This window comes from Phocoena phocoena, unplaced genomic scaffold, assembly GCF_963924675.1.
Source record: "Phocoena phocoena unplaced genomic scaffold, mPhoPho1.1 SCAFFOLD_226, whole genome shotgun sequence".
Classification (NCBI taxonomy): Eukaryota; Metazoa; Chordata; class Mammalia; order Artiodactyla; family Phocoenidae; genus Phocoena; species Phocoena phocoena.
The window spans coordinates 23,508-40,000 of NW_027077632.1; the positions used below are offsets into that span (position 1 = coordinate 23,508).

Here is a 16,493-nt window from a genome sequence, read left to right on the forward strand (position 1 = left end):
GCCCTAAGGCGCCAGCGCCAGCGCAACTGGGCCTCAAGAGGCAGCCCGCGGTCCCCGCCCCCGTCTACGGCCATACCACCCTGAACGCGCCCGATCTCGTCTGATCTCGGAAGCTAAGCAGGGTCGGGCCTGGTTAGTACTTGGATGGGAGACCGCCTGGGAATACCGGGTGCTGTAGGCTTTTTGCCTCCCGCTCCGCCTTCTCCTTTACTCGCCCGCGGGCGGTGGCCGCCGGCTCCGCCCCCGCCGGGCCCCGCTGCAGGCCCCACCTCCTCAGGCCCCTCCCACCACGGCGCGCGTGCGCCGGAGGGGCCGCTCCCCGCCGGCCCGGCCGGCCGGGCGGCCAGAAGGCGGCCCCGGAAGGCAGCCGCACCCCGGACGCTCCCGGGGTGGCTGGCCCGGACCCAGAATCCGCCGCGGGCCCGGTTGCCGTCCTTTCGGCCAGCGAGCCCCTCGACCTGCACCTGGCCGCCCCCACTGGCGCCCAGCCCCGCTGCCGCCACCTGTGCGCCGGTGTGTCCCGCCACAGCTCCCTCCGGCAGAAGCCCCGCCTCCACCGTGTCGCCGCGGCCGGGTGCGGGAGCGGGATCGAGGGCCGGGGCCGCTTCCCCGGGCCTGCCGGCCACCAGGGTCGGGCTCCTGAGCTCGGCGGGTGGTGTGCGGGCAAGGGTGGCCTTGCCGGGGCTGAGGGGCCGTGGCGACGCAATGGTGGCTCCCAGTGGCTTCGGGCCAGCTGCTGTCGGGCAGCAGGGCCGGCCCGGGCTGCGGCCGGGCTGCGCCTAGCGCCGCGTGGGCGGGCAGGGGCGATGCCCCAGGGACCGCGGGCCCCGGGCCCCGAAGCCCCCGGGGCCACGTCCCTGTGAGCGACGTGCGGGATCTTGGGCGGGGCGCCAAGCGCCGAAGGGTTTGCTGGGTCACGCCGGCCCTCGGCTGGGAGGTGGTGGCCAAACCCTCCGCCACCGCCCGATACCCGAGACGTCCGTTCCCCCTGCCTGGGCGGGCGGCGGGGTCCCGCCGGGGCGGGCTGACCGCCGGGCTGGCTGGCCCTAAGGCGCCAGCGCCAGCGCAACTGGGCCTCAAGAGGCAGCCCGCGGTCCCCGCCCCCGTCTACGGCCATACCACCCTGAACGCGCCCGATCTCGTCTGATCTCGGAAGCTAAGCAGGGTCGGGCCTGGTTAGTACTTGGATGGGAGACCGCCTGGGAATACCGGGTGCTGTAGGCTTTTTGCCTCCCGCTCCGCCTTCTCCTTTACTCGCCCGCGGGCGGTGGCCGCCGGCTCCGCCCCCGCCGGGCCCCTCTGCAGGCCCCACCTCCTCAGGCCCCTCCCACCACGGCGCGCGTGCGCCGGAGGGGCCGCTCCCCGCCGGCCCGGCCGGCCGGGCGGCCAGAAGGCGGCCCCGGAAGGCAGCCGCACCCCGGACGCTCCCGGGGTGGCTGGCCCGGACCCAGAATCCGCCGCGGGCCCGGTTGCCGTCCTTTCGGCCAGCGAGCCCCTCGACCTGCACCTGGCCGCCCCCACTGGCGCCCAGCCCCGCTGCCGCCACCTGTGCGCCGGTGTGTCCCGCCACAGCTCCCTCCGGCAGAAGCCCCGCCTCCGCCGTGTCGCCGCGGCCGGGTGCGGGAGCGGGATCGAGGGCCGGGGCCGCTTCCCCGGGCCTGCCGGCCACCAGGGGCGGGCTCCTGAGCTCGGCGGGTGGTGTGCGGGCAAGGGTGGCCTTGCCGGGGCTGAGGGGCCGTGGCGACGCAATGGTGGCTCCCAGTGGCTTCGGGCCAGCTGCTGTCGGGCAGCAGGGCCGGCCCGGGCTGCGGCCGGGCTGCGCCTAGCGCCGCGTGGGCGGGCAGGGGCGATGCCCCAGGGACCGCGGGCCCCGGGCCCCGAAGCCCCCGGGGCCACGTCCCTGTGAGCGACGTGCGGGATCTTGGGCGGGGCGCCAAGCGCCGAAGGGTTTGCTGGGTCACGCCGGCCCTCGGCTGGGAGGTGGTGGCCAAACCCTCCGCCACCGCCCGATACCCGAGACGTCCGTTCCCCCTGCCTGGGCGGGCGGCGGGGTCCCGCCGGGGCGGGCTGACCGCCGGGCTGGCTGGCCCTAAGGCGCCAGCGCCAGCGCAACTGGGCCTCAAGAGGCAGCCCGCGGTCCCCGCCCCCGTCTACGGCCATACCACCCTGAACGCGCCCGATCTCGTCTGATCTCGGAAGCTAAGCAGGGTCGGGCCTGGTTAGTACTTGGATGGGAGACCGCCTGGGAATACCGGGTGCTGTAGGCTTTTTGCCTCCCGCTCCGCCTTCTCCTTTACTCGCCTGCGGGCGGTGGCCGCCGGCTCCGCCCCCGCCGGGCCCCGCTGCAGGCCCCACCTCCTCAGGCCCCTCCCACCACGGCGCGCGTGCGCCGGAGGGGCCGCTCCCCGCCGGCCCGGCCGGCCGGGCGGCCAGAAGGCGGCCCCGGAAGGCAGCCGCACCCCGGACGCTCCCGGGGTGGCTGGCCCGGACCCAGAATCCGCCGCGGGCCCGGTTGCCGTCCTTTCGGCCAGCGAGCCCCTCGACCTGCACCTGGCCACCCCCACTGGCGCCCAGCCCCGCTGCCGCCACCTGTGCGCCGGTGTGTCCCGCCACAGCTCCCTCCGGCAGAAGCCCCGCCTCCGCCGTGTCGCCGCGGCCGGGTGCGGGAGCGGGATCGAGGGCCGGGGCCGCTTCCCCGGGCCTGCCGGCCACCAGGGGCGGGCTCCTGAGCTCGGCGGGTGGTGTGCGGGCAAGGGTGGCCTTGCCGGGGCTGAGGGGCCGTGGCGACGCAATGGTGGCTCCCAGTGGCTTCGGGCCAGCTGCTGTCGGGCAGCAGGGCCGGCCCGGGCTGCGGCCGGGCTGCGCCTAGCGCCGCGTGGGCGGGCAGGGGCGATGCCCCAGGGACCGCGGGCCCCGGGCCCCGAAGCCCCCGGGGCCACGTCCCTGTGAGCGACGTGCGGGATCTTGGGCGGGGCGCCAAGCGCCGAAGGGTTTGCTGGGTCACGCCGGCCCTCGGCTGGGAGGTGGTGGCCAAACCCTCTGCCACCGCCCGATACCCGAGACGTCCGTTCCCCCTGCCTGGGCGGGCGGCGGGGTCCCGCCGGGGCGGGCTGACCGCCGGGCTGGCTGGCCCTAAGGCGCCAGCGCCAGCGAAACTGGGCCTCAAGAGGCAGCCCGCGGTCCCCGCCCCCGTCTACGGCCATACCACCCTGAACGCGCCCGATCTCGTCTGATCTCGGAAGCTAAGCAGGGTCGGGCCTGGTTAGTACTTGGATGGGAGACCGCCTGGGAATACCGGGTGCTGTAGGCTTTTTGCCTCCCGCTCCGCCTTCTCCTTTACTCGCCCGTGGGCGGTGGCCGCCGGCTCCGCCCCCGCCGGGCCCCGCTGCAGGCCCCACCTCCTCAGGCCCCTCCCACCACGGCGCGCGTGCGCCGGAGGGGCCGCTCCCCGCCGGCCCGGCCGGCCGGGCGGCCAGAAGGCGGCCCCGGAAGGCAGCCGCACCCCGGACGCTCCCGGGGTGGCTGGCCCGGACCCAGAATCCGCCGCGGGCCCGGTTGCCGTCCTTTCGGCCAGCGAGCCCCTCGACCTGCACCTGGCCGCCCCCACTGGCGCCCAGCCCCGCTGCCGCCACCTGTGCGCCGGTGTGTCCCGCCACAGCTCCCTCCGGCAGAAGCCCCGCCTCCGCCGTGTCGCCGCGGCCGGGTGCGGGAGCGGGATCGAGGGCCGGGGCCGCTTCCCCGGGCCTGCCGGCCACCAGGGGCGGGCTCCTGAGCTCGGCGGGTGGTGTGCGGGCAAGGGTGGCCTTGCCGGGGCTGAGGGGCCGTGGCGACGCAATGGTGGCTCCCAGTGGCTTCGGGCCAGCTGCAGTCGGGCTGCAGGGCCGGCCCGGGCTGCGGCCGGGCTGCGCCTAGCGCCGCGTGGGCGGGCAGGGGCGATGCCCCAGGGACCGCGGGCCCCGGGCCCCGAAGCCTCCGGGGCCACGTCCCTGTGAGCGACGTGCGGGATCTTGGGCGGGGCGCCAAGCGCCGAAGGGTTTGCTGGGTCACGCCGGCCCTCGGCTGGGAGGTGGTGGCCGAACCCTCCGCCACCGCCCGATACCCGAGACGTCCGTTCCCCCTGCCTGGGCGGGCTGACCGCCGGGCTGGCTGGCCCTAAGGCGCCAGCGCCAGCGCAACTGGGCCTCAAGAGGCAGCCCGCGGTCCCCGCCCCCGTCTACGGCCATACCACCCTGAACGCGCCCGATCTCGTCTGATCTCGGAAGCTAAGCAGGGTCGGGCCTGGTTAGTACTTGGATGGGAGACCGCCTGGGAATACCGGGTGCTGTAGGCTTTTTGCCTCCCGCTCCGCCTTCTCCTTTACTCGCCCGCGGGCGGTGGCCGCCGGCTCCGCCCCCGCCGGGCCCCGCTGCAGGCCCCACCTCCTCAGGCCCCTCCCACCACGGCGCGCGTGCGCCGGAGGGGCCGCTCCCCGCCGGCCCGGCCGGCCGGGCGGCCAGAAGGCGGCCCCGGAAGGCAGCCGCACCCCGGACGCTCCCGGGGTGGCTGGCCCGGACCCAGAATCCGCCGCGGGCCCGGTTGCCGTCCTTTCGGCCAGCGAGCCCCTCGACCTGCACCTGGCCGCCCCCACTGGCGCCCAGCCCCGCTGCCGCCACCTGTGCGCCGGTGTGTCCCGCCACAGCTCCCTCCGGCAGAAGCCCCGCCTCCGCCGTGTCGCCGCGGCCGGGTGCGGGAGCGGGATCGAGGGCCGGGGCCGCTTCCCCGGGCCTGCCGGCCACCAGGGGCGGGCTCCTGAGCTCGGCGGGTGGTGTGCGGGCAAGGGTGGCCTTGCCGGGGCTGAGGGGCCGTGGCGACGCAATGGTGGCTCCCAGTGGCTTCGGGCCAGCTGCTGTCGGGCAGCAGGGCCGGCCCGGGCTGCGGCCGGGCTGCGCCTAGCGCCGCGTGGGCGGGCAGGGGCGATGCCCCAGGGACCGCGGGCCCCGGGCCCCGAAGCCCCCGGGGCCACGTCCCTGTGAGCGACGTGCGGGATCTTGGGCGGGGCGCCAAGCGCCGAAGGGTTTGCTGGGTCACGCCGGCCCTCGGCTGGGAGGTGGTGGCCAAACCCTCCGCCACCGCCCGATACCCGAGACGTCCGTTCCCCCTGCCTGGGCGGGCTGACCGCCGGGCTGGCTGGCCCTAAGGCGCCAGCGCCAGCGCAACTGGGCCTCAAGAGGCAGCCCGCGGTCCCCGCCCCCGTCTACGGCCATACCACCCTGAACGCGCCCGATCTCGTCTGATCTCGGAAGCTAAGCAGGGTCGGGCCTGGTTAGTACTTGGATGGGAGACCGCCTGGGAATACCGGGTGCTGTAGGCTTTTTGCCTCCCGCTCCGCCTTCTCCTTTACTCGCCCGCGGGCGGTGGCCGCCGGCTCCGCCCCCGCCGGGCCCCGCTGCAGGCCCCACCTCCTCAGGCCCCTCCCACCACGGCGCGCGTGCGCCGGAGGGGCCGCTCCCCGCCGGCCCGGCCGGCCGGGCGGCCAGAAGGCGGCCCCGGAAGGCAGCCGCACCCCGGACGCTCCCGGGGTGGCTGGCCCGGACCCAGAATCCGCCGCGGGCCCGGTTGCCGTCCTTTCGGCCAGCGAGCCCCTCGACCTGCACCTGGCCGCCCCCACTGGCGCCCAGCCCCGCTGCCGCCACCTGTGCGCCGGTGTGTCCCGCCACAGCTCCCTCCGGCAGAAGCCCCGCCTCCGCCGTGTCGCCGCGGCCGGGTGCGGGAGCGGGATCGAGGGCCGGGGCCGCTTCCCCGGGCCTGCCGGCCACCAGGGGCGGGCTCCTGAGCTCGGCGGGTGGTGTGCGGGCAAGGGTGGCCTTGCCGGGGCTGAGGGGCCGTGGCGACGCAATGGTGGCTCCCAGTGGCTTCGGGCCAGCTGCTGTCGGGCAGCAGGGCCGGCCCGGGCTGCGGCCGGGCTGCGCCTAGCGCCGCGTGGGCGGGCAGGGGCGATGCCCCAGGGACCGCGGGCCCCGGGCCCCGAAGCCCCCGGGGCCACGTCCCTGTGAGCGACGTGCGGGATCTTGGGCGGGGCGCCAAGCGCCGAAGGGTTTGCTGGGTCACGCCGGCCCTCGGCTGGGAGGTGGTGGCCAAACCCTCCGCCACCGCCCGATACCCGAGACGTCCGTTCCCCCTGCCTGGGCGGGCGGCGGGGTCCCGCCGGGGCGGGCTGACCGCCGGGCTGGCTGGCCCTAAGGCGCCAGCGCCAGCGCAACTGGGCCTCAAGAGGCAGCCCGCGGTCCCCGCCCCCGTCTACGGCCATACCACCCTGAACGCGCCCGATCTCGTCTGATCTCGGAAGCTAAGCAGGGTCGGGCCTGGTTAGTACTTGGATGGGAGACCGCCTGGGAATACCGGGTGCTGTAGGCTTTTTGCCTCCCGCTCCGCCTTCTCCTTTACTCGCCCGCGGGCGGTGGCCGCCGGCTCCGCCCCCGCCGGGCCCCGCTGCAGGCCCCACCTCCTCAGGCCCCTCCCACCACGGCGCGCGTGCGCCGGAGGGGCCGCTCCCCGCCGGCCCGGCCGGCCGGGCGGCCAGAAGGCGGCCCCGGAAGGCAGCCGCACCCCAGACGCTCCCGGGGTGGCTGGCCCGGACCTAGAATCCGCCGCGGGCCCGGTTGCCGTCCTTTCGGCCAGCGAGCCCCTCGACCTGCACCTGGCCGCCCCCACTGGCGCCCAGCCCCGCTGCCGCCACCTGTGCGCCGGTGTGTCCCGCCACAGCTCCCTCCGGCAGAAGCCCCGCCTCCGCCGTGTCGCCGCGGCCGGGTGCGGGAGCGGGATCGAGGGCCGGGGCCGCTTCCCCGGGCCTGCCGGCCACCAGGGGCGGGCTCCTGAGCTCGGCGGGTGGTGTGCGGGCAAGGGTGGCCTTGCCGGGGCTGAGGGGCCGTGGCGACGCAATGGTGGCTCCCAGTGGCTTCGGGCCAGCTGCAGTCGGGCAGCAGGGCCGGCCCGGGCTGCGGCCGGGCTGCGCCTAGCGCCGCGTGGGCGGGCAGGGGCGATGCCCCAGGGACCGCGGGCCCCGGGCCCCGAAGCCTCCGGGGCCACGTCCCTGTGAGCGACGTGCGGGATCTTGGGCGGGGCGCCAAGCGCCGAAGGGTTTGCTGGGTCACGCCGGCCCTCGGCTGGGAGGTGGTGGCCAAACCCTCCGCCACCGCCCGATACCCGAGACGTCCGTTCCCCCTGCCTGGGCGGGCTGACCGCCGGGCTGGCTGGCCCTAAGGCGCCAGCGCCAGCGCAACTGGGCCTCAAGAGGCAGCCCGCGGTCCCCGCCCCCGTCTACGGCCATACCACCCTGAACGCGCCCGATCTCGTCTGATCTCGGAAGCTAATCAGGGTCGGGCCTGGTTAGTACTTGGATGGGAGACCGCCTGGGAATACCGGGTGCTGTAGGCTTTTTGCCTCCCGCTCCGCCTTCTCCTTTACTCGCCCGCGGGCGGTGGCCGCCGGCTCCGCCCCCGCCGGGCCCCGCTGCAGGCCCCACCTCCTCAGGCCCCTCCCACCACGGCGCGCGTGCGCCGGAGGGGCCGCTCCCCGCCGGCCCGGCCGGCCGGGCGGCCAGAAGGCGGCCCCGGAAGGCAGCCGCACCCCGGACGCTCCCGGGGTGGCTGGCCCGGACCCAGAATCCGCCACGGGCCCGGTTGCCGTCCTTTCGGCCAGCGAGCCCCTCGACCTGCACCTGGCCGCCCCCACTGGCGCCCAGCCCCGCTGCCGCCACCTGTGCGCCGGTGTGTCCCGCCACAGCTCCCTCCGGCAGAAGCCCCGCCTCCGCCGTGTCGCCGCGGCCGGGTGCGGGAGCGGGATCGAGGGCCGGGGCCGCTTCCCCGGGCCTGCCGGCCACCAGGGGCGGGCTCCTGAGCTCGGCGGGTGGTGTGCGGGCAAGGGTGGCCTTGCCGGGGCTGAGGGGCCGTGGCGACGCAATGGTGGCTCCCAGTGGCTTCGGGCCAGCTGCTGTCGGGCAGCAGGGCCGGCCCGGGCTGCGGCCGGGCTGTGCCTAGCGCCGCGTGGGCGGGCAGGGGCGATGCCCCAGGGACCGCGGGCCCCGGGCCCAGAAGCCCCCGGGCCCACGTCCCTGTGAGCGACGTGCGGGATCTTGGGCGGGGCGCCAAGCGCCGAAGGGTTTGCTGGGTCACGCCGGCCCTCGGCTGGGAGGTGGTGGCCAAACCCTCCGCCACCGCCCGATACCCGAGACGTCCGTTTCCCCTGCCTGGGCGGGCGGCGGGGTCCCGCCGGGGCGGGCTGACCGCCGGGCTGGCTGGCCCTAAGGCGCCAGCGCCAGCGCAACTGGGCCTCAAGAGGCAGCCCGCGGTCCCCGTCCCCGTCTACGGCCATACCACCCTGAACGCGCCCGATCTCGTCTGATCTCGGAAGCTAAGCAGGGTCGGGCCTGGTTAGTACTTGGATGGGAGACCGCCTGGGAATACCGGGTGCTGTAGGCTTTTTGCCTCCCGCTCCGCCTTCTCCTTTACTCGCCCGCGGGCGGTGGCCGCCGGCTCCGCCCCCGCCGGGCCCCGCTGCAGGCCCCACCTCCTCAGGCCCCTCCCACCACGGCGCGCGTGCGCCGGAGGGGCCGCTCCCCGCCGGCCCGGCCGGCCGGGCGGCCAGAAGGCGGCCCCGGAAGGCAGCCGCACCCCGGACGCTCCCGGGGTGGCTGGCCCGGACCCAGAATCCGCCGCGGGCCCGGTTGCCGTCCTTTCGGCCAGCGAGCCCCTCGACCTGCACCTGGCCGCCCCCACTGGCGCCCAGCCCCGCTGCCGCCACCTGTGCGCCGGTGTGTCCCGCCACAGCTCCCTCCGGCAGAAGCCCCGCCTCCGCCGTGTCGCCGCGGCCGGGTGCGGGAGCGGGATCGAGGGCCGGGGCCGCTTCCCCGGGCCTGCCGGCCACCAGGGGCGGGCTCCTGAGCTCGGCGGGTGGTGTGCGGGCAAGGGTGGCCTTGCCGGGGCTGAGGGGCCGTGGCGACGCAATGGTGGCTCCCAGTGGCTTCGGGCCAGCTGCTGTCGGGCAGCAGGGCCGGCCCGGGCTGCGGCCGGGCTGCGCCTAGCGCCGCGTGGGCGGGCAGGGGCGATGCCCCAGGGACCGCGGGCCCCGGGCCCCGAAGCCCCCGGGGCCACGTCCCTGTGAGCGACGTGCGGGATCTTGGGCGGGGCGCCAAGCGCCGAAGGGTTTGCTGGGTCACGCCGGCCCTCGGCTGGGAGGTGGTGGCCAAACCCTCCGCCACCGCCCGATACCCGAGACGTCCGTTCCCCCTGCCTGGGCGGGCTGACCGCCGGGCTGGCTGGCCCTAAGGCGCCAGCGCCAGCGCAACTGGGCCTCAAGAGGCAGCCCGCGGTCCCCGCCCCCGTCTACGGCCATACCACCCTGAACGCGCCCGATCTCGTCTGATCTCGGAAGCTAAGCAGGGTCGGGCCTGGTTAGTACTTGGATGGGAGACCGCCTGGGAATACCGGGTGCTGTAGGCTTTTTGCCTCCCGCTCCGCCTTCTCCTTTACTCGCCCGCGGGCGGTGGCCGCCGGCTCCGCCCCCGCCGGGCCCCGCTGCAGGCCCCACCTCCTCAGGCCCCTCCCACCACGGCGCGCGTGCGCCGGAGGGGCCGCTCCCCGCCGGCCCGGCCGGCCGGGCGGCCAGAAGGCGGCCCCGGAAGGCAGCCGCACCCCGGACGCTCCCGGGGTGGCTGGCCCGGACCCAGAATCCGCCGCGGGCCCGGTTGCCGTCCTTTCGGCCAGCGAGCCCCTCGACCTGCACCTGGCCGCCCCCACTGGCGCCCAGCCCCGCTGCCGCCACCTGTGCGCCGGTGTGTCCCGCCACAGCTCCCTCCGGCAGAAGCCCCGCCTCCGCCGTGTTGCCGCGGCCGGGTGCGGGAGCGGGATCGAGGGCCGGGGCCGCTTCCCCGGGCCTGCCGGCCACCAGGGGCGGGCTCCTGAGCTCGGCGGGTGGTGTGCGGGCAAGGGTGGCCTTGCCGGGGCTGAGGGGCCGTGGCGACGCAATGGTGGCTCCCAGTGGCTTCGGGCCAGCTGCTGTCGGGCAGCAGGGCCGGCCCGGGCTGCGGCCGGGCTGCGCCTAGCGCCGCGTGGGCGGGCAGGGGCGATGCCCCAGGGACCGCGGGCCCCGGGCCCCGAAGCCCCCGGGGCCACGACCCTGTGAGCGACGTGCGGGATCTTGGGCGGGGCGCCAAGCGCCGAAGGGTTTGCTGGGTCACGCCGGCCCTCGGCTGGGAGGTGGTGGCCAAACCCTCCGCCACCGCCCGATACCCGAGACGTCCGTTCCCCCTGCCTGGGCGGGCGGCGGGGTCCCGCCGGGGCGGGCTGACCGCCGGGCTGGCTGGCCCTAAGGCGCCAGCGCCAGCGCAACTGGGCCTCAAGAGGCAGCCCGCGGTCCCCGTCCCCGTCTACGGCCATACCACCCTGAACGCGCCCGATCTCGTCTGATCTCGGAAGCTAAGCAGGGTCGGGCCTGGTTAGTACTTGGATGGGAGACCGCCTGGGAATACCGGGTGCTGTAGGCTTTTTGCCTCCCGCTCCGCCTTCTCCTTTACTCGCCCGCGGGCGGTGGCCGCCGGCTCCGCCCCCGCCGGGCCCCGCTGCAGGCCCCACCTCCTCAGGCCCCTCCCACCACGGCGCGCGTGCGCCGGAGGGGCCGCTCCCCGCCGGCCCGGCCGGCCGGGCGGCCAGAAGGCGGCCCCGGAAGGCAGCCGCACCCCGGACGCTCCCGGGGTGGCTGGCCCGGACCCAGAATCCGCCGCGGGCCCGGTTGCCGTCCTTTCGGCCAGCGAGCCCCTCGACCTGCACCTGGCCGCCCCCACTGGCGCCCAGCCCCGCTGCCGCCACCTGTGCGCCGGTGTGTCCCGCCACAGCTCCCTCCGGCAGAAGCCCCGCCTCCGCCGTGTCGCCGCGGCCGGGTGCGGGAGCGGGATCGAGGGCCGGGGCCGCTTCCCCGGGCCTGCCGGCCACCAGGGGCGGGCTCCTGAGCTCGGCGGGTGGTGTGCGGGCAAGGGTGGCCTTGCCGGGGCTGAGGGGCCGTGGCGACGCAATGGTGGCTCCCAGTGGCTTCGGGCCAGCTGCTGTCGGGCAGCAGGGCCGGCCCGGGCTGCGGCCGGGCTGCGCCTAGCGCCGCGTGGGCGGGCAGGGGCGATGCCCCAGGGACCGCGGGCCCCGGGCCCCGAAGCCCCCGGGGCCACGTCCCTGTGAGCGACGTGCGGGATCTTGGGCGGGGCGCCAAGCGCCGAAGGGTTTGCTGGGTCACGCCGGCCCTCGGCTGGGAGGTGGTGGCCAAACCCTCCGCCACCGCCCGATACCCGAGACGTCCGTTCCCCCTGCCTGGGCGGGCGGCGGGGTCCCGCCGGGGCGGGCTGACCGCCGGGCTGGCTGGCCCTAAGGCGCCAGCGCCAGCGCAACTGGGCCTCAAGAGGCAGCCCGCGGTCCCCGCCCCCGTCTACGGCCATACCACCCTGAACGCGCCCGATCTCGTCTGATCTCGGAAGCTAAGCAGGGTCGGGCCTGGTTAGTACTTGGATGGGAGACCGCCTGGGAATACCGGGTGCTGTAGGCTTTTTGCCTCCCGCTCCGCCTTCTCCTTTACTCGCCCGCGGGCGGTGGCCGCCGGCTCCGCCCCCGCCGGGCCCCGCTGCAGGCCCCACCTCCTCAGGCCCCTCCCACCACGGCGCGCGTGCGCCGGAGGGGCCGCTCCCCGCCGGCCCGGCCGGCCGGGCGGCCAGAAGGCGGCCCCGGAAGGCAGCCGCACCCCGGACGCTCCCGGGGTGGCTGGCCCGGACCCAGAATCCGCCGCGGGCCCGGTTGCCGTCCTTTCGGCCAGCGAGCCCCTCGACCTGCACCTGGCCGCCCCCACTGGCGCCCAGCCCCGCTGCCGCCACCTGTGCGCCGGTGTGTCCCGCCACAGCTCCCTCCGGCAGAAGCCCCGCCTCCGCCGTGTCGCCGCGGCCGGGTGCGGGAGCGGGATCGAGGGCCGGGGCCGCTTCCCCGGGCCTGCCGGCCACCAGGGGCGGGCTCCTGAGCTCGGCGGGTGGTGTGCGGGCAAGGGTGGCCTTGCCGGGGCTGAGGGGCCGTGGCGACGCAATGGTGGCTCCCAGTGGCTTCGGGCCAGCTGCTGTCGGGCAGCAGGGCCGGCCCGGGCTGCGGCCGGGCTGCGCCTAGCGCCGCGTGGGCGGGCAGGGGCGATGCCCCAGGGACCGCGGGCCCCGGGCCCCGAAGCCCCCGGGGCCACGTCCCTGTGAGCGACGTGCGGGATCTTGGGCGGGGCGCCAAGCGCCGAAGGGTTTGCTGGGTCACGCCGGCCCTCGGCTGGGAGGTGGTGGCCAAACCCTCCGCCACCGCCCGATACCCGAGACGTCCGTTCCCCCTGCCTGGGCGGGCTGACCGCCGGGCTGGCTGGCCCTAAGGCGCCAGCGCCAGCGCAACTGGGCCTCAAGAGGCAGCCCGCGGTCCCCGTCCCCGTCTACGGCCATACCACCCTGAACGCGCCCGATCTCGTCTGATCTCGGAAGCTAAGCAGGGTCGGGCCTGGTTAGTACTTGGATGGGAGACCGCCTGGGAATACCGGGTGCTGTAGGCTTTTTGCCTCCCGCTCCGCCTTCTCCTTTACTCGCCCGCGGGCGGTGGCCGCCGGCTCCGCCCCCGCCGGGCCCCGCTGCAGGCCCCACCTCCTCAGGCCCCTCCCACCACGGCGCGCGTGCGCCGGAGGGGCCGCTCCCCGCCGGCCCGGCCGGCCGGGCGGCCAGAAGGCGGCCCCGGAAGGCAGCCGCACCCCGGACGCTCCCGGGGTGGCTGGCCCGGACCCAGAATCCGCCGCGGGCCCGGTTGCCGTCCTTTCGGCCAGCGAGCCCCTCGACCTGCACCTGGCCGCCCCCACTGGCGCCCAGCCCCGCTGCCGCCACCTGTGCGCCGGTGTGTCCCGCCACAGCTCCCTCCGGCAGAAGCCCCGCCTCCGCCGTGTCGCCGCGGCCGGGTGCGGGAGCGGGATCGAGGGCCGGGGCCGCTTCCCCGGGCCTGCCGGCCACCAGGGGCGGGCTCCTGAGCTCGGCGGGTGGTGTGCGGGCAAGGGTGGCCTTGCCGGGGCTGAGGGGCCGTGGCGACGCAATGGTGGCTCCCAGTGGCTTCGGGCCAGCTGCTGTCGGGCAGCAGGGCCGGCCCGGGCTGCGGCCGGGCTGCGCCTAGCGCCGCGTGGGCGGGCAGGGGCGATGCCCCAGGGACCGCGGGCCCCGGGCCCCGAAGCCCCCGGGGCCACGTCCCTGTGAGCGACGTGCGGGATCTTGGGCGGGGCGCCAAGCGCCGTAGGGTTTGCTGGGTCACGCCGGCCCTCGGCTGGGAGGTGGTGGCCAAACCCTCCGCCACCGCCCGATACCCGAGACGTCCGTTCCCCCTGCCTGGGCGGGCGGCGGGGTCCCGCCGGGGCGGGCTGACCGCCGGGCTGGCTGGCCCTAAGGCGCCAGCGCCAGCGCAACTGGGCCTCAAGAGGCAGCCCGCGGTCCCCGCCCCCGTCTACGGCCATACCACCCTGAACGCGCCCGATCTCGTCTGATCTCGGAAGCTAAGCAGGGTCGGGCCTGGTTAGTACTTGGATGGGAGACCGCCTGGGAATACCGGGTGCTGTAGGCTTTTTGCCTCCCGCTCCGCCTTCTCCTTTACTCGCCCGCGGGCGGTGGCCGCCGGCTCCGCCCCCGCCGGGCCCCGCTGCAGGCCCCACCTCCTCAGGCCCCTCCCACCACGGCGCGCGTGCGCCGGAGGGGCCGCTCCCCGCCGGCCCGGCCGGCCGGGCGGCCAGAAGGCGGCCCCGGAAGGCAGCCGCACCCCGGACGCTCCCGGGGTGGCTGGCCCGGACCCAGAATCCGCCGCAGGCCCGGTTGCTGTCCTTTCGGCCAGCGAGCCCCTCGACCTGCACCTGGCCGCCCCCACTGGCGCCCAGCCCCGCTGCCGCCACCTGTGCGCCGGTGTGTCCCGCCACAGCTCCCTCCGGCAGAAGCCCCGCCTCCGCCGTGTCGCCGCGGCCGGGTGCGGGAGCGGGATCGAGGGCCGGGGCCGCTTCCCCGGGCCTGCCGGCCACCAGGGGCGGGCTCCTGAGCTCGGCGGGTGGTGTGCGGGCAAGGGTGGCCTTGCCGGGGCTGAGGGGCCGTGGCGACGCAATGGTGGCTCCCAGTGGCTTCGGGCCAGCTGCTGTCGGGCAGCAGGGCCGGCCCGGGCTGCGGCCGGGCTGCGCCTAGCGCCGCGTGGGCGGGCAGGGGCGATGCCCCAGGGACCGCGGGCCCCGGGCCCCGAAGCCTCCGGGGCCACGTCCCTGTGAGCGACGTGCGGGATCTTGGGCGGGGCGCCAAGCGCCGAAGGGTTTGCTGGGTCACGCCGGCCCTCGGCTGGGAGGTGGTGGCCAAACCCTCCGCCACCGCCCGATACCCGAGACGTCCGTTCCCCCTGCCTGGGCGGGCTGACCGCCGGGCTGGCTGGCCCTAAGGCGCCAGCGCCAGCGCAACTGGGCCTCAAGAGGCAGCCCGCGGTCCCCGCCCCCGTCTACGGCCATACCACCCTGAACGCGCCCGATCTCGTCTGATCTCGGAAGCTAAGCAGGGTCGGGCCTGGTTAGTACTTGGATGGGAGACCGCCTGGGAATACCGGGTGCTGTAGGCTTTTTGCCTCCCGCTCCGCCTTCTCCTTTACTCGCCCGCGGGCGGTGGCCGCCGGCTCCGCCCCCGCCGGGCCCCGCTGCAGGCCCCACCTCCTCAGGCCCCTCCCACCACGGCGCGCGTGCGCCGGAGGGGCCGCTCCCCGCCGGCCCGGCCGGCCGGGCGGCCAGAAGGCGGCCCCGGAAGGCAGCCGCACCCCGGACGCTCCCGGGGTGGCTGGCCCGGACCCAGAATCCGCCGCGGGCCCGGTTGCCGTCCTTTCGGCCAGCGAGCCCCTCGACCTGCACCTGGCCGCCCCCACTGGCGCCCAGCCCCGCTGCCGCCACCTGTGCGCCGGTGTGTCCCGCCACAGCTCCCTCCGGCAGAAGCCCCGCCTCCGCCGTGTCGCCGCGGCCGGGTGCGGGAGCGGGATCGAGGGCCGGGGCCGCTTCCCCGGGCCTGCCGGCCACCAGGGGCGGGCTCCTGAGCTCGGCGGGTGGTGTGCGGGCAAGGGTGGCCTTGCCGGGGCTGAGGGGCCGTGGCGACGCAATGGTGGCTCCCAGTGGCTTCGGGCCAGCTGCTGTCGGGCAGCAGGGCCGGCCCGGGCTGCGGCCGGGCTGCGCCTAGCGCCGCGTGGGCGGGCAGGGGCGATGCCCCAGGGACCGCGGGCCCCGGGCCCCGAAGCCCCCGGGGCCACGTCCCTGTGAGCGACGTGCGGGATCTTGGGCGGGGCGCCAAGCGCCGAAGGGTTTGCTGGGTCACGCCGGCCCTCGGCTGGGAGGTGGTGGCCAAACCCTCCGCCACCGCCCGATACACGAGACGTCCGTTCCCCCTGCCTGGGCGGGCTGACCGCCGGGCTGGCTGGCCCTAAGGCGCCAGCGCCAGCGCAACTGGGCCTCAAGAGGCAGCCCGCGGTCCCCGCCCCCGTCTACGGCCATACCACCCTGAACGCGCCCGATCTCGTCTGATCTCGGAAGCTAAGCAGGGTCGGGCCTGGTTAGTACTTGGATGGGAGACCGCCTGGGAATACCGGGTGCTGTAGGCTTTTTGCCTCCCGCTCCGCCTTCTCCTTTACTCGCCCGCGGGCGGTGGCCGCCGGCTCCGCCCCCGCCGGGCCCCGCTGCAGGCCCCACCTCCTCAGGCCCCTCCCACCACGGCGCGCGTGCGCCGGAGGGGCCGCTCCCCGCCGGCCCGGCCGGCCGGGCGGCCAGATGGCGGCCCCGGAAGGCAGCCGCACCCCGGACGCTCCCGGGGTGGCTGGCCCGGACCCAGAATCCGCCGCGGGCCCGGTTGCCGTCCTTTCGGCCAGCGAGCCCCTCGACCTGCACCTGGCCGCCCCCACTGGCGCCCAGCCCCGCTGCCGCCACCTGTGCGCCGGTGTGTCCCGCCACAGCTCCCTCCGGCAGAAGCCCCGCCTCCGCCGTGTCGCCGCGGCCGGGTGCGGGAGCGGGATCGAGGGCCGGGGCCGCTTCCCCGGGCCTGCCGGCCACCAGGGGCGGGCTCCTGAGCTCGGCGGGTGGTGTGCGGGCAAGGGTGGCCTTGCCGGGGCTGAGGGGCCGTGGCGACGCAATGGTGGCTCCCAGTGGCTTCGGGCCAGCTGCTGTCGGGCAGCAGGGCCGGCCCGGGCTGCGGCCGGGCTGCGCCTAGCGCCGCGTGGGCGGGCAGGGGCGATGCCCCAGGGACCGCGGGCCCCGGGCCCCGAAGCCCCCGGGGCCACGTCCCTGTGAGCGACGTGCGGGATCTTGGGCGGGGCGCCAAGCGCCGAAGGGTTTGCTGGGTCACGCCGGCCCTCGGCTGGGAGGTGGTGGCCAAACCCTCCGCCACCGCCCGATACCCGAGACGTCCGTTCCCCCTGCCTGGGCGGGCTGACCGC

General features: G+C 76.9%; 16 non-coding genes across 16 annotated transcripts; all 16 read left to right on the top strand.

The window, feature by feature from the left end:
* Positions 1 to 62: 62 nt before the first annotated feature.
* On the top strand, positions 63 to 181 carry LOC136143722 (5S ribosomal RNA). The gene has a single exon (XR_010658292.1). It is a non-coding gene; the product is annotated as a 5S ribosomal RNA (ribosomal RNA).
* Positions 182 to 1,105: 924 nt separating this feature from the next.
* On the top strand, positions 1,106 to 1,224 carry LOC136143723 (5S ribosomal RNA). Its single transcript, XR_010658293.1, has one exon. It is a non-coding gene; the product is annotated as a 5S ribosomal RNA (ribosomal RNA).
* A 924-nt stretch (positions 1,225 to 2,148) lies between these two features.
* Positions 2,149 to 2,267, top strand: LOC136143725 (5S ribosomal RNA). The gene has a single exon (XR_010658295.1). It is a non-coding gene; the product is annotated as a 5S ribosomal RNA (ribosomal RNA).
* A 924-nt stretch (positions 2,268 to 3,191) lies between these two features.
* On the top strand, positions 3,192 to 3,310 carry LOC136143726 (5S ribosomal RNA). The gene has a single exon (XR_010658296.1). It is a non-coding gene; the product is annotated as a 5S ribosomal RNA (ribosomal RNA).
* Positions 3,311 to 4,211: 901 nt separating this feature from the next.
* LOC136143727 (5S ribosomal RNA) lies at positions 4,212 to 4,330 on the top strand. Its single transcript, XR_010658297.1, has one exon. It is a non-coding gene; the product is annotated as a 5S ribosomal RNA (ribosomal RNA).
* A 901-nt stretch (positions 4,331 to 5,231) lies between these two features.
* LOC136143728 (5S ribosomal RNA) lies at positions 5,232 to 5,350 on the top strand. Its single transcript, XR_010658298.1, has one exon. It is a non-coding gene; the product is annotated as a 5S ribosomal RNA (ribosomal RNA).
* Positions 5,351 to 6,274: 924 nt separating this feature from the next.
* On the top strand, positions 6,275 to 6,393 carry LOC136143729 (5S ribosomal RNA). The gene has a single exon (XR_010658299.1). It is a non-coding gene; the product is annotated as a 5S ribosomal RNA (ribosomal RNA).
* Positions 6,394 to 7,294: 901 nt separating this feature from the next.
* Positions 7,295 to 7,413, top strand: LOC136143705 (5S ribosomal RNA). Its single transcript, XR_010658277.1, has one exon. It is a non-coding gene; the product is annotated as a 5S ribosomal RNA (ribosomal RNA).
* A 924-nt stretch (positions 7,414 to 8,337) lies between these two features.
* LOC136143730 (5S ribosomal RNA) lies at positions 8,338 to 8,456 on the top strand. Its single transcript, XR_010658300.1, has one exon. It is a non-coding gene; the product is annotated as a 5S ribosomal RNA (ribosomal RNA).
* Positions 8,457 to 9,357: 901 nt separating this feature from the next.
* Positions 9,358 to 9,476, top strand: LOC136143731 (5S ribosomal RNA). The gene has a single exon (XR_010658301.1). It is a non-coding gene; the product is annotated as a 5S ribosomal RNA (ribosomal RNA).
* A 924-nt stretch (positions 9,477 to 10,400) lies between these two features.
* On the top strand, positions 10,401 to 10,519 carry LOC136143732 (5S ribosomal RNA). Its single transcript, XR_010658302.1, has one exon. It is a non-coding gene; the product is annotated as a 5S ribosomal RNA (ribosomal RNA).
* Positions 10,520 to 11,443: 924 nt separating this feature from the next.
* Positions 11,444 to 11,562, top strand: LOC136143733 (5S ribosomal RNA). The gene has a single exon (XR_010658303.1). It is a non-coding gene; the product is annotated as a 5S ribosomal RNA (ribosomal RNA).
* Positions 11,563 to 12,463: 901 nt separating this feature from the next.
* LOC136143735 (5S ribosomal RNA) lies at positions 12,464 to 12,582 on the top strand. The gene has a single exon (XR_010658304.1). It is a non-coding gene; the product is annotated as a 5S ribosomal RNA (ribosomal RNA).
* Positions 12,583 to 13,506: 924 nt separating this feature from the next.
* Positions 13,507 to 13,625, top strand: LOC136143737 (5S ribosomal RNA). The gene has a single exon (XR_010658306.1). It is a non-coding gene; the product is annotated as a 5S ribosomal RNA (ribosomal RNA).
* A 901-nt stretch (positions 13,626 to 14,526) lies between these two features.
* LOC136143738 (5S ribosomal RNA) lies at positions 14,527 to 14,645 on the top strand. Its single transcript, XR_010658307.1, has one exon. It is a non-coding gene; the product is annotated as a 5S ribosomal RNA (ribosomal RNA).
* Positions 14,646 to 15,546: 901 nt separating this feature from the next.
* Positions 15,547 to 15,665, top strand: LOC136143739 (5S ribosomal RNA). The gene has a single exon (XR_010658308.1). It is a non-coding gene; the product is annotated as a 5S ribosomal RNA (ribosomal RNA).
* Positions 15,666 to 16,493: the final 828 nt, after the last annotated feature.